Raw genomic sequence first — 11,786 nt, 5'->3', positions numbered from 1 at the left:
GGTTTGGGTCCATTTTTTTGTTTTGGGGGGTTTTGTTGCTGATTTTTTTCCAAGTCTGTATTTTTTCCAGTATGTTCCAGATACTAGTCACCTTCCCAGATTGCAAGTTTTTGTCTTCAACTGACAATTAATACATTAATTTAAGGGAGAACTATGACTTGCTTAATATCATCTGTCTTTTTTTTTTAGATTTGTCAATGCATTAACTATGCCTTTAAAAATTGGAAAGCTTACACATACAGCAACTCTTCTATGAAGTTGCAGAAAGGTTGAATGTTGTTTTATTTTGAAGCCAATTTTATAATCTTGAAAAATCAAACTACTTCTTAAATACACACAGTATCGTGAATTCAAAATGTCTTCCTGATCTGTATTTGGTACCCCAAGTTGATGACAGGGTCCACTGATCACTATTATCAATGAGTGTGCCAGCCACCAACAGACAGCGCAGTATTAAAGACCTTAAAAATTTTTATTCTTCCTACTCTCTGAGAAAATGTTTCCAATAGAAGGACATTTACAATCATCAGGCTAGCAAGTCTTGATTACTGGACTGAATTATACTATTAGCGTATATAATGTCAAATATGCCTTTGCAGATGCTCACAAACAAAATATCCATTCCTTTAGCCCTCCCCTGTAAAAAACACCATATTTATATTGTTACGTGAAAAGATTTGGTGCCATGCTGATAAAAGCTAATTAACTGAGCACTTACTATTTACCAGGCACTATGATAAGCACTTCAAATTCCAGTATCAATTTATCATCATGACAGCCTGCGACAGAGGTTTCATTATCATTCTCATTTTACAAATTAGAAAACTGGTGATTAACTGGCTGAGATCTAACAGTTATTAAGTAACAGAGATGAGGTTTGAATTTGTGATCATCTGACTTCAACTCCTGTGTTACAAGTTTTCCTCCAAATTATCAGATTCTGCTGAAGTGGAATGAGCACTGGGCTGAGATCCAAGAGATAAAAATGTTCTTGTCTCAGCTGTGATACAAAGTAACTGGGTAGTTTTGACCATGATATTTACCCTCTTTGGGTTTCCGTTTCCTCTTCTATAAAGAGTGGTAATTGGACTACTAGATGAATAATAAAATTGCTTCCAACACTAATATACCATGATTTAAGAGCAGCAACTTTGCACAAAAAGAGGAATAGAAAGACAATGAGAGCCATCTGGATGTGAAAATGATGAATGGCAAAAGCTTTTGGAGGGGATAGTCTCCGATTAGCATTCAGTGCCTTGGGGCCCACACACCACATTGCCAGTCTCCTGCAAATTGCCTGCAGCTGCACTGACCTAGAGGCCTCTTAGACTGCAGAACCCTTAACAAATTGTTCAAGGTATTTAGCCTTGGGTTTCCCTAAGAACCCATCTAACCCATAAAAATTAGAGGTCTTGTAATTTTGCTAACTTTGCTGTTAGAAGTGTAACAAAGTTTTTTGTCTGAATTAAATTATCCCTTCATTCCAGATAGCAAGAATGCCTTTGCAAGTTCTTTCTCGAGTAGCTGATAGTAGAGGATTTTCACATCAGAAAAAAAAAAAAAGAAAGAAAACCATCTAAAGAAACAATCATAATGATATCATGATGGAAGAAAAGTTGTGTTAATCTCGTGAGCTATGTGTCTGTATCCACTTTTATAGGACCATGCTTCAAAAATTCACAACCTTAATCCATAATGCCCAAGATTTCTACATATTTTTAGGGATTTTTTCTCATTATTACTACTTACTCTTATTTAGAAATCCTTCTTAAGTCTCAATCTCACTCATGCTAGCTGCCTATTATTTTCTTTCTACCCTATGTGAACCCAAATGACTTCCAAAGTATGATTCCCACAGGGAAGTGCTGATGATGACAAAAGAGGATCTCATCATGGCATACAGAGCAAACAGTCCTAAATCTAGTACTATAAATCACTGTTCTTAAAATTTTCAAAGCCATCTTTGCCATTGGGAATTTTTCAATGGCTATATTTTGTCTTGAAGTCCTGGCATCTCTCATTGTGTTACTTGGCCCTCTCTTCATCTCCCTGGACTTGGGATACCCTCTCAAAGTCATATATCCAAAACGTTTTTATGCAGAAATGCTGGCTAGTTCTCTTGCATTATCCTTCCAGACCATGTCCAGTGCCTATTTCTTCAAACCCAAAAAGAACGCTACCACTGACATGCCAATTTACAGTAAATTACTTTTAACTACATTGTCTGCTACCCAATCTTTGTACAATCACGTTACTGGAATATCAGTGGGATCTTTATGGCCCAGTCTCAGCACAGTGTATTATTCAAACAAACAAAAAGGAATTCTGATTCTGACTCTTCAAGTTAACTAAGAGATTTGATTTAAAACAAAATAATACTTCACTGCTTCACACTGATAGTGGCAGGAGGCAGACAAATGCCTAGGCAGATAGGAGTGGGTCCTCAGTGAAACCCCACCTTCAAACCAAAGACAGTTTAAAGCCTGAAAGCCAAGCTATGAGTCTTGAATAAATCCGTGGACCAGAATAAGAGCCTCTCTTCCTATTTGGCATGCTTTCCTATCATTGATCCCCACCCCTTCATCTATTTACATACACTTACCCTTCCCTAATTTTTTTTAACACTGTTGTATCCATCTTTGAGTGGTGCCTTTGTTTTAGCCTTTTTTGCATACTCACAAACCAATCAGCATGCACTCACCCACTCTGAGCCAATAAAAGCCCTGGGCTCAGCCACACTTAGAGACTGCTCACCTTTGGGCATCCGACTTCAGAGAGGCGGCTGCCCTCTTGGATCCCCTCCCCACTGACAGCTGTCACTCAATAAAACTCCCTTCATACTTCAGTTGTCAGTGTACCCTCATTATTCTTGGATGTGGGACAAGAACTCAGGACCTGCTGAATGTGGGTACAAATAAAGACTGGAACACTGTAGCCCTCTGCCCTTCACTGGCAGAGGGCAGCTGCCCCACATGATGGGAAGCAGCAGTGAAGTGGAAGCAGCAGCAGGGCCAGTCCCCAGAGCCACAAGCTGGAGTGGGACAACGGGATGAAAAGAGCTGTTGGCATGCTGTAACACCCCCTATAGGGATTTGGGGTCACTGGCATCCCTGTTCAGGTGCCACTGTGTTCTCCTCATCCAGATACCAGTGCCCAAGGCAAAAACAGGTCACGTATACCCAGCCCAACTGCGGGCTGAGCGCATATTCTGCAGCAAGCATTAGATACGGGCAGGAGTGCAAGCCAGGTGCTTCCTGGGGGGCCAACTGGGTGGGATAACTCCTGCGGCAAGCCTGGGCCAGAGCAAGGCCTGGGCAGGGGTGTCACCAGCCACAGAGGTCTCCAGATGGAAAAGCAGCTCTGAGAGAAATCCTGTATCAACACCTTAAAATTCTTCTCCCATTTCTCTCCACTGCCAACCTTCATGTTAACTGCCCAAAATTGTTCTCCCCATTCTTCACTCTTCATTTTTGAAAAAAAAATATTACCCAATAGGCTTATCTTCACAGATACTCCTATTTTCTCAAGCCCCTCTAGAACCTCCTTTCGTAGTGGCATAATACTTTTTGTGAATTTTTTGGCATTTTTAAAATTTTGCAATACTTCTCAGCCCATTTTGAAATAAACCACTCCTCATTCTTAGTGCATTCATTGGTCTAATTAACATAACAGGTAAACGGAGAGAGAGCATGGGTAGGATCAAAATTTTCATCAAGCAGCGGAAAAGAAAATGGCAGTGTGAGTACTTATGCATTTTTATTTTTGTCCCTTTTACAAATAAACATTTTTGAATGAACGGAAAAACCAAAACAAATGAATTGCAGTAGACTCATGCAGTGACAATTGTCATGTCTGGAGTTCTTAGGACTTACAGAGATAACATGGCAGAAATAAATTAAAGTTCTTTTTGACATAATAAAAGACACCTTGAAAAGAGATTTAACTTGAGAACTGTACCTGGAAAATGACAGCTGTGAATTGATTTGAATGCAGCAACATATATTAAAGAAAATCAAAAACAACTCTTTACTACACATACAAAAGAATCTTCTGTAGATCTAGGCAACATTCAGACAACAGAACAAAACAGAACCTAGTATAAAGAAGTCCAGTCCAACTGAGTATTGACATCAAAATCCATATGCAAGAAAGCTCCTTAACCAGTTAAAGTTTATTGATTGCAAACAAAATAAATGATCCTGACTAATTTAAACAGAATAGAATACCACTGTAAAAAATATGAAGGAATGCAAAGAATAGAGAGAAAGATTTCAATCTGGCTCTCTCTCCTCTGCTGGAAATGCTTAAATAAATTTCTTCTAACTATAATTAAGATCAAGACCAAACCATCAACACTGCCTACAAATTGTGGACGACCTGGCTGCTTCTTCCCACTCCAGCAGTTTATTCTACCTCTCTCTCCATGTTGCACTCACACTGGCCACTTTGTGGTTCCTTATCTATCATTGTCCCCTAGCCACAGGGCCTTTGCACATGTCCTTCCCTCTTTCTAGATGCTTTTCCCTCCTACCTCTCCCACTTCAACTAGTTCTCATCTCCTCATCCTACAGGCAAAAGATAAAGCTGCATTTCTCAGGTTAATGAGTTTGGGTGTTGATATCTACATAAAACTCTAAATAAAACAACAAAACAAAATTATTAACTCCAACAGGGAACAAAAAGTACAATAAAAGAAAAACAATTATTGTATACTACATGACTAAGGCATGAATAGTATTTACAGACATCAGTCATATTGCTGAACACTGAATTTTCTGACCAAAATTATGATATAACTCTGCTGGGTGTGAGGTGTTGGTGCAGGAGAACAGGACAGTAATTACAAGTATTATTGGACTACTAGATGAATAATAAAATTGCTTTTATTTCAGGGGGAAGCAGGGAGGGGGTGGTCAGGAAGTGGAGGGGGAGAAAGCTAAATCTCTTCTTCCACAGTGGAAAGGTCTCAAAAGTGTGCCCTAAACTGAAAAAATAGCTGTAAGAGTTCAGTCTTTGCAGCTGGAGGATCGCAGATACGGGAAAGCAGAAAATAGGGTATAAAGATGCTGCTTTCTTTAAAACAAATCTTAAGAAATTATTGATTCTTAAAGCCAGGTATACATATAATTTTATTTTTAAAATGATACTATTTTCTAAAAGCTAAAGGGAAATTAAAATAGGAAAGAAACAAGAAAGGCAGGAGAGAGACTAATGCATGTTGTCAAAACTTGTGCATCTGCTAGAGATGGGCCAACAATTTGACCATGACTAATAATGAACTTTCTGATAAAACTTTTAGGCAAAAACTTATTATCAAAGAAATAGAAATCTTGGTTGTGCGTGTTGGCTCATGCCTGTAATCCCAGCACTTTTGGAGGCCAATGAGGGCAGATCACTTGAGGCCAGCAGTTCGAGAACAGCCTGGCCAACATGGTGAAACTCTATCTCTAATAAAATACAAAAATTGCTCTTTCCAGCCAGCGCCGAGCGATGGGCATCTCTCGGGACAACTGGCACAAACGCAGCAAAACCGGGGGCAAGAGAAAGCCCTAACACAAGAAGCAGAAGTATGAGTTGGGGCGCCTGGCTGCCAACACCAAGATTGGCCCCCACGGCATCCACACAGTCCGTGCGTGTGCCGGGAGGTAACAGGAAATACCATGCCCTGAGGCTGGACGTAGGGAATTTCTCCTGGGGCTCAGAGTGTTGTACTCGTAAACCAAGGATCATCCATGTTGTCTACAATGCATCTAATAATGAGCTGGTCTGTACCAAGACCCTGGTGAAGAATTGCATGGTGCTCATTGACAGCACACCGTACCGACAGTGGTACGAGTCCCACTGTGTGCTGCCCCTGGGCCGCAAGAAGGGAGCCAAGCTGACTCCTGAGGAAGAAGAGATTTTAAACAAAAAACGATCTAAAAAATTTCAGAAGAAATATGATGAAAGGAAAAAGAATGTCAAAATCAGCAGTCCCCTGGAGGAGCAGTTCCAGTAGGGCAAGCTTCTTGCGTGCATTGCTTCCAGGCCCGGACAGTGTGGCCGAGCAGATGGCTATATGCTAGAGGGCAAAGAGTTGGAGCTCTATCTTAGGAAAATCAAGGCCCGGAAAGGCAAATAAATCCTCGTTTTGTCTTCACCCATGTAATAAAGGTGTTTATTGTTCTGTTCCCACAAAAAAAAAAAAAAAAATACAAAAATACAAAAATTAGCCAGGCATGTGGCTCATGCCTGTAATCCACACCACTCTGGAGCCTGAGGTGGGAGGACTGCTTGAGCCCAAGAGGCGGAGGTTGCAGTGAGCCAAGATCACACCACTGTACTCCTGTCTGGGTGACAGAGTCAGACCCTGTCTGGAAAAAAAAGAAAAGAAATATAAATCTCTATGATTGCAATTAGCACCTTGTGTCTAATAATGTGTTCTCATTTGAAATTGTTTATTGACAAACCACTGGTAGAGTTTCCAGAAGTGGTAAGTCTCCAGGGAAGGCTTACCTAAAAGAATTTCTTCCCCTAAATGCATCAGGACCACAAGTGACATTTTTTTCAAGATGAAAAATTATGTTTAATGGCCCATGTATGTTGTAAGACAATTATTTCTGATATGGAAAACAAGAAGAAAGTCATGTGGAGAAGGAAAGAAACCATATGCTCAGGAATTAGGAGAACTGAACTTTGGATTTTTCTATAGTTTGGATGTTTGACCCCTCCAAACCTCATATTGAAACTTGATCCCCAATGTTGGAGGTGGATCCTAACGGGAGGTGTTTAGGTCATGGGGGTGGAACACTCATGTGTTGACACCCTCCCTTGGGGGTGATTGAGCTCTCTCTCTATTAGCTCCCCCAGAGCAAGTTGTTAAAAAGAGCCTGGCACCTCTCCTCTCTCTTGCTTCTTCTCTTCTCATGTGACCTCTGTGATCTTTTCTTACACGGGCTCCCCTTCACCTTCTACCAAGAGTGGAAGCAGACTGAGGCCCTCAACAGAACCAGATGTCGGTGCCATGCTTCTTGTATAGCCTGCAGAACTGTAAGCCAAATAAACCTCTGAAAGAAATCAGGCACATTCCTCAGCCCCGGGCTCAACACAAACAGGCCCAGTACAAACACATCCCACCATTTATCTCTCAACTTCCTGAGCTCAGTACAAACACATCCCATCATTTATCTCTCAACTTCCTGAGCCCAGTACAAACACATCCCACTATTTATCTCTCAACTTCCTGAGCCCAGTACAAATACATTTCTCAACTCAGAGACTACTATATATCTCAACTTTAGAAAAACACCACCTGGAAAATCTCCGAAAAGGACACAGCCGTTCGTGGTTTTACTGAAAGCGCGGGAACCAATAGAAAACTGCTAAATGTATAACTTAAAATGTTAACCAATTGTAGTGCTGTAACCAAAAGAATTCCCTTGTTCCTCTGTAACTTTACGTATCCTATTTACATCGGGCTATAAAAGGCAAGCACTCGCATTGTTCGGGGCCCTCTTGTATGCTGTGGAACGGAGGGACCAAGTTCGAACTTGCAGTAAAAGATCCTTGCCGCTTGGCTTTGACTCTGGGCTCTGGTGGTCTTCTTTGGGGAACATACTGTCTGGGCATTACACTTCTTTTCTTTGTCAATTGCCCAGCCCCAGATATTCCTTTATAGCAACATTACATGGACTAAAACAGATCTGTATTGTCCAAAACACTAGTCATTTGTCACATGTGGCTACTGAGTATCTACAATGTTGTTAGTCTAAATTAAAATGTGCTGTAAACATGAAATATACAGATTACTAGAAAATTGAACATCACATCTGTAGTTTGTATCATATTTCTGTTGGACAATACTGCTTGTTCTGAGTTCTGTCATTAGTGGTTGCATGGTAGTGATATGAATGTGAGCCATTTAACTTTATTGGGCCTTGATTTTCTTAAGTAGAAAATTGGTTGCGGGGGGCAGTTAGATAGATGTCCTCCAAAGCCCCTTTTCATTCAGAAATGTAACAAAGAATCCTAAGGTGTGACACAAATTAATGACTTGAAAAGCCAGCAGATTGTTCCTTTAAATGTCTCACCTCCACCATGGTGAGCTTCCCTCCCTGCCCCTGTCAACCCCAGTCAGACATCTTTACCAAATGCTGTTCTCACCAGTCACTACTGTATGTCCTGTGCTGAATGCTTTACAAGTATTTCATTACATACTTATCCCTGCACTATGAAATCAGTAGTATTACACTGTTTCACAGATGAGGACAGTGAAACCTGAAAATGTTAGCTGACTTTGAAAGGCTTCAGAGGAGTCAGGATCCATATTCCTCTGAATCCAAAACCTGAGCTCCTTATCAGTGTGCTCTGCTTTTCTTTACAGAAGCCAAATTGGTTTTCCTCTGGAACCTAAACTATATTACCAACTTTTTGAGTCAGTACAACTCTTTTGTCTTGTTTTTAATCCCTGGATCCTCAGCACATAAAAAGGATGATTAATAAGCAGTACAGTATGATTAGTACAGGAAGATTAATAAATAGGACCATAATATTATGAATTTCTATGTCAGTTGGTTTAAAATTAAGATTACATTTAAGGTGTGCCTATAAAATAATGTGACATTGTTGGGTTTTTAAGAATATATATACATATCAGCCATATCTAGAATGTAGTACATAAATGACCATCATCTACTTCAGAGGAGAAACTTTGAACAGTTATTTCAACATTGTTTTCTTAGTCTTTTTTAATCCTCTTTATAAATTGTCTTCCGAGCCAAGAACACATTTTCTTTGAATGTCTGAGACACAAATTTCATCTCTTCTTTCATGTATTGTTTATGTGAGGCCAAAGAAAAAGATGTCAAAAGTACTTAAGAGCCAAGTTGGAGAGTCTCCTAACAGACTACAGTGAGCCAAATTTGAGGAGCAAAAAAATAATAATAATAGTATCTGATTGAAATATAGCAGATATTTTTTAAAATATTTTTTAAAACCCATTGGTCATCACCAGAATTTGCTGTGTCATCAAGCCATTACTATAAAAAACAACAAATATATGGAATGTATTGAGCATTTAATTCCACTTTTCTGCATAAGTTATATTTCAGTATAACCAACTGTTGCTGAGGAAAAGGTCTTGTATGCAGAACATTTCTAGCAAATAAATGCAAAAAGAATGATAAAATAAGAAAATCACCATTTGCAATCCCTAATAAAATAATGGGTCAAGGCAATAATCATCATAGATGCTAAAACCATCAGTTAAAATTAGATGAGAAACGTTAAAAAGAAGAAATCATGCTGACTGCATTTGAAAGTGGAACATCCAAAATTCTGTTTCACCTCATGTGATGCAATAAAAAGTACAAAGCATTTGTTTTTTAAAAAAAGAATGAAAGCTGAGTTTAATCAAGGCTTCAGAGTTCTAACTTCCCATTTACAAGATGTATAAAGGCTAGAAAAAAGTTAAACAACACAACACTAGAAGAAACCAATCAGTCATATGTAGGACGCAGCACATCCTGAAGGACAATAAGCTTGGTGTATTCAATAGATGATGTTCTTTACAAAAATTTTAAATGGGTGAGAGTGGCATCAGCAAGACGGCAGAAAGGAGTTCTCTGGCTCCACTCCCTCCTCCACACATGCCCAACTTGCAACTATCCAAGGGCAAAAATACCTTTATGAATATCCCAGAACTCCGGAATGAAGCAGAGACATCCCCTTCAACTGCACAACTGAGAAAACCCAAGATAAAAGGTCCTCCCTAGGCCAGGAGGCAACTATAGGTTAGTATTTACCTGCAGAAGGAGCATCTGGTCCCTCTGAACCCCAGCAGCTAAGAGGTGATCCAACTAAGACCAGGACAGGAGGCAACTGCAGGTTAGTGAGTACCCACCTGGCCCTGCCCAACTTCAAATGCAAGTCTCAGTGCTCTGCTAAAGCCTGACCTAGGCCAGGAGGCAAGCCTACATACCTATATATCTGTGGAGCATAGCCTCTGGCCCTACCCAACTCACGTGGCCAAGCAGCAACCTCAGAGGCCTCATCCAGCCTGGGAACCCAGCATCCAAACCTGCCCAACTAGATTCAAAACAACAGTACTGTCCAACCAGGGAAGAAACCTGTAATCCTGCCTGACCAGAGATCATTGCAAAACTCTGCCTGATGACAGCATCCATCCAGTGGTCTCACCAGACCATGGAGCACAGCCAGCACTACCCATTTGACTGCAGAGAACAGGAAGCCACCTAGCCCATCTAGAGAGCCTATACCAAAACCTGCTTTTCCAGGTTTGCTACCAGCTCGCCCATCCAGGATTCTAGGCCAGACTAAATAGTAAAGATCTACCACCTCCAAAGCATGCCTGCAAAGGCTGGAAAAAGTAGCTATCTCCTCAAATGTATAGGCATCAATGTAAGAACACAAAGATTATAATAAATCAAGGAAATATGATACCACCAAAAGAAACAATAAACTTCAATAATTGACCCAGAAGAAAAGAAAAGCTATATAATGATTGACAAAGAATTTAGAATAATCCTTTTAAAGTTCAGGGAACTCCAAAAAATATTAATAGAAAACTAAATGAAATTTGGAAAACTCAATACATAAAAAATGAGTCTGACAAAGAAATATAACAAAAAATAGAAAACCTAGAGATAAAAAATACAATAACTAAATGGAAAATTTTCCATAGAAACCTTCAACAGCAGAGTGATCAAATAGAAGAAACAATTAGTGAGCTAAAAAATAGGACATCTGAAATTATTCAACTAGAATAGCAAAAAGAAAAAAGAATGAAAAAAATAAAGAGGGCCCATGGTAATCATGAGACACCATTAAGGGAACTAACTTTCATATAATAGAAATTGAGGAGAAGAAGACAGAGAGAAAAAACCCTACAAACATATTTAAGTAAATAATGGCTGAAATTTTCCCAAATCTGGGGCAAGACAGCAATATCCAGGTACAGGGAGCTCGGATCACCAACCAAATCCAAACCTAAGAGGAGTTCACCACAGGACATTGTAATCAAATTTTTAAAAATTTAAGACAAAGAATACAGAAAGCAGATAAGAAGCATATCATATTCAAAAAGGTCTAATACACCTTTCAGTAGATTTCTCAGCAAAAACTTTGCAGGCCAGAGAAGAATGGAAAGATACATCCAAAGTGCTGGGGAAAACAACTGCCAATCAACGATATTTTAACCAGCAAAACTATCCAGAATTGAGTGATAAATAAAACCTTTCCCAGGAAAACAAAACCTAACACAGTTCATCATCATGAGGCCTGTGCTATAGGAATTGCTAAAATACTTTTTAGGCTGAAATAAAAGCTAATTAATAACAAAAAGACACACAAAAGTAAAAAAATTCAATAATATAAGTAATACATAGTCATATTCAGCATTCTCAAATACTGTTACAGTGATGTGGAAAGCATTTGTATCCCTACTATGTGAATTAAAAGACGAAAGTATTAAAAACAACAGTATCAGGCCGGGCGCGGTGGCTCAAGCCTGTAATCCCAGCACTTTGGGAGGCCGAGACGGGCGGATCACGAGGTCAGGAGATCGAGACCATCCTGGCTAACACAGTGAAACCCTGTCTCTACTGAAAACACAAAAAACTAGCCGGGCGAGGTGGCGGGCACCTGTAGTCCCCGCTACTCGGGAGGCTGAGGCAGGAGAATGGCGTAAACCCGGGAGGCGGAGCTTGCAGTGAGCTGAGATCCGGCCACTGCACTCCAGCCCGGGTGACAGAGCAAGACTCCGTCTCAAAAAAAAAAAAAAACAACAG

The 11,786-nt window shown here is 39.9% G+C and overlaps 1 pseudogene; it reads left to right on the top strand.

The window, feature by feature from the left end:
• The first annotated feature begins 5,475 nt into the window (after positions 1-5,475).
• On the top strand, positions 5,476-6,206 carry LOC103244925 (small ribosomal subunit protein eS8 pseudogene; annotated as a pseudogene).
• Positions 6,207-11,786: the final 5,580 nt, after the last annotated feature.

The sequence above is a fragment of the Chlorocebus sabaeus genome, chromosome 23 (assembly GCF_047675955.1).
Source record: "Chlorocebus sabaeus isolate Y175 chromosome 23, mChlSab1.0.hap1, whole genome shotgun sequence".
NCBI classification, from domain to species: domain Eukaryota; kingdom Metazoa; phylum Chordata; class Mammalia; order Primates; family Cercopithecidae; genus Chlorocebus; species Chlorocebus sabaeus.
This window is presented reverse-complemented; position numbering and strand designations above follow the sequence as displayed.